We start from the raw sequence: 6,302 nt of genomic DNA, 5'->3' as shown, positions 1-6,302 counted from the left end.
TGATGTGTGAGTAAGGATCTCCAAAAGGTATGTAAAATAACGGAACTTGAGGGGTTAATTATAAATAACCCTAATTGATTAACAAGGTTAAGAGGTTAATTAATCATTAAGGGCTAGGTATTTTGGGATTGAGTTTCATTTGGGTTTAATGAAACCCATTAAGTTAACCCAATGGGTTAAATTTTAGGATTTAAAATGGAGCCCAAATTAAGCCCATTATAGCTTAATTAAAGCCTATATGAAATAGGGCTATTGGATTGGTTTTATGTTAAACCCGTTAAGCTATTGAATCCGTTAACCATTAACCTAAACCCGCTTCTTCCTTCTCTCCGCGATCCCTCATTGCGCCGAGACGGAGCGACCTTCTCTTCACCGAAGACGCGCGATCCTACTTTTTTCTCCACCCCATCGCCGACGAAGCTTTTCCAGGCCGCGATTCTTCTCCCTCTCGTGTGCCGAAGCAGCGATTCCTTCTCACGCCGAAGACGCGGTCTCCATTGCTGCCCGAAGCTTTCCCCTTCAAGATCAGCGAGCTCCCTCTTCCACGCTGGACGCCGCCTCCTCTCCTCTCCATCGCGATCTTGCCTCTGATGTCGCCTTCTCTCATTCTGCCTCGCGTGCCAGCCGCCGAACGAGCCAGCCACTGCCGATCGGTAGGTTGATTTCTAGGGTTTGGTATTTTGATTTGGCTGTGAACTTAGATCTAAATTCCTCTTGGATTTCCAGAGCTTGTGTGGATTGGTACTTTGGTTGTGGGATTTCTGGGGTTTGCAGCCGCAAGGAACGAAGGAGATCGGGGAGAATTAGAGCACGGTTGATTGATGTAAGTTTCTCCTTGATTCTAATTTGATTAGCTTTGTTGAGCAATGCATTTGGTGGTTGATTTTGGAGCGATTCCTTCTGTCCACAGCTCAGTGATATGAGTTGATTTGGTTGAAGCTTTTGGTTGGGGAACGGCAGCAAGGTGAGGAAGGAAGAAGGAGGTGTTAACAGAGGTGAGTTGGTTCTAAGTTGATTTGTTTATAGTTTAGGGTTAATGTGGAAAGTTATCAGAGTTGTTCAATTGATATTATGTTAGTATTGATCTATTGATGGATGTTGCTAGGTTCGGTTAGGAACCTTAAGGAGGTTGAGTGGGTTATTAATTACCCATTATTGGAGTTGTTTATATTTTGTTGGATCCGATTAGTTTTGATTAAATTAATGCTCACTAACCTAAGATTAATTGGTTAACTAAGGTTGAGCTTATTCCTTAGATTAGGTTATGGATAACCTAAACTCGGATCTAATTAACCATGATTAGTTTAGTTGGGTTAATACCTATTAAATCTAACATGGGTAAATTATGGTTGATTAAATAGAGAATTAACTATATTAATGGATTAATGAAATTAATTAATTAATTAGTTAATCCCTATTAATATCAACCTAAAGATTGGATTAGTCTAATCTAAGGTTGATTGATTAGCTTAGGTTTGATTAAACTTGAGGTTAGTTGTATTGATCGATTTGATTAGTACAACTAATTGATTGATTAGTTAAACCTTTGTTAATATCGACCTAAAGATTAGATTATTCTAAACCGAGTTAAGGTTAGTTAAAAAGGGTTAAAGTAACCCTTAGAGTTTCATTGGTTGGATTAGGATTTCTTTGAGGTATCATTTCATTTAGAGTTGTTATTACTCTTTTGCAGGACCCTGAGTGATTATAGAACTTCGATTCGATACGAGAGTATTTTCTGGAAGTTCTTATCGATCTACGGTTATCAGGTGGGTGATTTTACTGTATTTGGTCAATACAGTTCGTATCTTATTTCAGTGCATGTACCTTGTTTCCTGTATCTGTTGATCTGTTTATTGATTCCATTCATGCTCATGATGATTCGATACTTTGATTACTATTCTGGTTATATCATGCTTGACCTTATGTCGATTGACCCTGGATTATTATTCATGATTGTTATTTCCTTTCTTGATATGACCTTTGTGATCATTATTGGTATGATCCTTTCTTTATGATACCTGAGATCATCATGACTTATACCTACGTATATTGAGTAGTATAGTAGGTGCTGATTGATATGATTGAGCATCTCATCATGATGCATGATAACGATTGTAAATTCCCATTGGAGTGGGTTTATCGTGATAGTAGATGACTTAGTTGTATATCTACATAGGTGGTTATCATACCCTATTTTCCATCTTGATGATGGCGACTGTATGGCAGTACGCAGTCGACGGCTGTATGGCAGTACGCAGCCGAGTCGATGATCTACCTCAACGGCTGTATGGCAGTACGCAGCCGTGTACTCATAGACTGTATGGCAGTACGCAGTCCGTGACGAGTACTAGAGTACAGATATCGACCATAGGATTTGTAGCTTATCATAGCTACGAGATCACGGAGCACTGATCCCCGATTTGGATCACCGGACTACTTTGTCATAGCTACGACGCGGGACTCTGATCTCTGATTTGGATCACCGGACTACTTGATTGTAGGGCGCGGAGTGCACTGATCCCCCGATGCCGGCCATCCCAGCCTCAGATGCTTGCACGAGTGCTGTAGTGAGTGGGGCAGTTGCATCATGAGTTCATACTTTCGTATCCGTATTTCAGATTTTGTGATTTCTATGTGTCGATGAGTATTCGTTTTATCCTTACTTTGGATTTATCTTTAGAATAGATATGTTTCCGCTGTACGAATCAATTTTAACGAGTTTTATTCGTTAGCGATTGTACGGATGCATTTCATATATAGTAGGATGTGTTGAGTGACCGTGTGGGTCACATTTGTTTTTATTTCCTTGTATAAATCCATAGTCTGTTATGGATAGGCCGTGTGGGCCTTTTATATATGTATGTATCCAGGGAATTGTCATAGTTACTGAGGAGATGCTGTCGAAATTTTTCGGACAGCTATCTCTCGGGGCGTGATAAAATATATCTAAAATAAAATTATATTTGTCAAAAAATCTATTTAAAAAATTTTAAATAAAAAATTCTATTTTAAATTTATAAAAATTAAAAATAGATTTATTCCATAATTTTTATTTTAATAAAATTAAATATTTAAAAAAAATTAAAAATCTATTCTCTATTAATCTGTTATTTTCTTTTCGCGGTATCTTTCCAACCTTAAGCTAATCTCTAATCTCTTTTTTTCTCCTCTGCCGTCTGCAACCTTATCTTTTTATTGAGATCATCTTACGCGACACCTCGGCCACTACCACGACTGTTGGTTTGGCCACGTGTGTGACCAACTCATATGATGATAACCAATAATTTGACACTTATTTTGATTTGTTATTTGACATTTTTAATTTATCATATGATCAATTATTGATTTATTTTTAATCCGTTTCAAATTTATATAAATTAGTGATAAATTATTTAAATGAAAATAAATTCTATTTTAAATTTATATCAATCAGAGACGAAGTGGTTGCAGAAATATTTACTATGGAATCATAAACAAAAATAATATAGAATATAGAATTAAAATATTTTTAAATAGAAAAATAATCCATTAATAAATTATATAATTTGAAAATAAATTTATTATATAATTAAAATTTTATGTTAGTTATATTCTTTAAAACCTCAGTAATATTCATTAAAACCCTAAACCATACGGAAAGAGTTTTATTTTTTTGGATTTCCACTGATCGACGCTCGTATGCATTGCAATAAGCACATCGCGTCTTCTCCGGCAACCCTAAATGGCTCCACGACGTGTCTTCTCTGACAACCCTGAATGGCTCCACAGCGCATCTTTTCCGATAAGCCTAATCTTCTTTTCTAGCTATTTCTCTATTGAGGAAAAAAAGGCCACTTTGCAACCTTTGGAAAATGCCTCCCTTCCTGATCCCCCTCTCCTCTTGCTAAAGATGATCAATCTAAGGTCGACCTAGACCGAGTTAGAACTCTTCTTCCGTCGTAGGAATGGAATCAAAGCCTCTGACGTTGCCTTGAGTACACTAATTGATTACGCATTCCAATTGATTATGCTCAAACTATTTATTTCTGTTAAATTTATGTAATCATCCTTTCCTAAAAGAAATATTTGTGATGAGGAAAATGCCAAGAAAAATACACAAAATTGAAAACTCATGCTTGTGAATAAAACTGATTTTATTTCATTATTTTATAATTATAGTGTTGTGAAATTAAATTCTAAAATATAAACAAATTTAGAGTGGAAATTGATGCGTATTTCTAGAGATTATCTAGAATTGATGTCAGTCTGGTTGTGACTTAGCATAATGCAGTCTGTTGTAATACAAAACATTTAATCCAGGAGCCTGCCATTTGTGCAAGGTAATCACTAGTCACTGAATGAAGATGATAGGACCAAGAGCATGTGGCCGAGTGAAAAACTGATAATCTTAGGAAGATAGGCTCAATGAATTGATAGTGATGGGGGATAAAGGGGCACAATAGATTATTACAATTGGGATTAATGGGAAAGTAATCAAGCAATTTATTGATGCATTCATGAGGATAACAACTAAATCCAATACATAATTTACATGATGAATTTTATCTATAGTTTTTGACGCACATATTTAGTCCTTTTGTCGCTAAACTAAACTTATTGGTTTTCATTTTAACTGAATAAGCAGGTTCATAAAGCACAAAATATTGCCTCAAAGAGAGGGAGGCTCTTGACTGAAGACTCTTTGTAGCAAGAGGAGAGGGGGATCAGGAAGGGAGGCATTTTCCTGACATTGCCCTGAGTACGCTAATTGATTATGCAATTTGTTAATTTATTTTATTATTCTCTCTAATTTCATATTTCATGAATTTTTTGGATTATTTCACTTTGCTTATTTGACTCCTTCAGTTTCCCTCCCACATTATAGTCTTCATTCGATATCCATCATGAATGATTTCTTATTGAGACTAAGCCTAGTCTTTATACCTTAACCTCATTATGCAACCCATCTTGTAGGACAAGGGTGTCATAGTGTTCATTTACTTTGCCTTATTGAAGGTGTCTCGAAGTTGTGATAAGCCACAAAGAGTTCTAAGGGAAATCTTTGTGTGAATATACTTCATTTAATGTTTTCAAGTGGAAAGAATTACAATTACACAACCTAATCATGTGGTAGCTGTCGCATTGTGCTACCACAGCCACCGAATTGGCCACAACTTTGGTTGTCTTTGATGTAAGGATGACGCATGCATGAGGAGTCGAACTTCAATGGGTCATAACTTTTGACCCGGATATTAGAATGAAGTATGGTCGGTTGCTAATCGAAGCTCTTTTAAAGATCTTTATTCGATATCAGATAAAATCCATATCGATCCACTTTTGGGCCCATCCGACATCGTTTAGTGTTTCATCCATGACTCTAAATTTATTATTTTTTTACTATTTATTGTAATTTTTTATTTTTAAAATTTTGGGTATTTTTGATTTTTTTCAAGTTAGGTTTTGGTTTACATATGCATGTTTAGTCGATTTTGGTCAGTTTTGATTATTGACTAAAAATTTCCCTTTTCGACAAAAACCTTAGAGACACCTATTTATGTGTTTTAAACCCCACATTCTATCATTTGTTTTGTTTATATGTTGTTCTAGCTTTCCATACACAAAAGTTATCTATATCACCTTAGGGATTGCTTTTTTACATTCTAGTAACTTTGTTAAAATATTGGAATCATAACCAACTATTCTTGTTTAAAAAGTTAGATGTTTTTTCTAATTTTTAAGATTTTGTTTGTACCTTTATTAGCTTGTTTGGTTGTCTAATTTTGAAGTTTACTTAGTTTAGTGCCTTATAAATAGAAACATTAGCCTGTATATTTTTTAAAAATGTAGAAAATATGTCTACAAATCGTAATTGGATGTGGCATTAAAAAGATGATAAAGGTTATCTTCATCATGAGTTTATTGAAGGGGTCAAAGGATTCTTGAAGTTTGCTTATAAACATTCGACATGTGTTAGTAATAATAAAATAAGATGTCCATACAACAAGTGTCATAATAGAAAATTTTTAAAGGAAAATGATGTGCGTTATCACCTCGACAAAAATGGATTCACTCGTGGCTATGAGCAATGGTATGCACATGGTGAACCATTAAAGAAAACTAATGATTGTGAAAGAGTTCATAATAATGATGATGCATATAGGCAACATGATACAACGCCTGGGCTTGATAACTTACCAAATGAAATATAGGTGTGTTAATTTTATCTTGATATTGTATTCGTTAAATAATTACTTATATTGTGTGTATTTATTTGTCATAGGATGAGGAGGAAAGATAAATTTCAGATAATAACATGATCA

The 6,302-nt window shown here is 35.1% G+C and overlaps 1 long non-coding RNA gene across 1 annotated transcript; it reads left to right on the top strand.

The window, feature by feature from the left end:
• The first annotated feature begins 358 nt into the window (after positions 1-358).
• On the top strand, positions 359-1,025 carry LOC141826106 (uncharacterized). Its single transcript, XR_012601610.1, has 3 exons — positions 359-653; positions 727-823; positions 911-1,025. It is a non-coding gene; the product is annotated as an uncharacterized LOC141826106 (long non-coding RNA).
• The last annotated feature ends 5,277 nt before the right edge of the window (positions 1,026-6,302 follow it).

This window comes from Curcuma longa, chromosome 4, assembly GCF_044706935.1.
Source record: "Curcuma longa cultivar G26 ecotype Majalengka, Jawa Barat chromosome 4, ITB_CL_G26_1.1, whole genome shotgun sequence".
NCBI classification, from domain to species: Eukaryota; Viridiplantae; Streptophyta; class Magnoliopsida; order Zingiberales; family Zingiberaceae; genus Curcuma; species Curcuma longa.
Note: the sequence above shows the minus strand (reverse complement) of the source record. Positions and strands in the feature narration are given on the sequence as shown.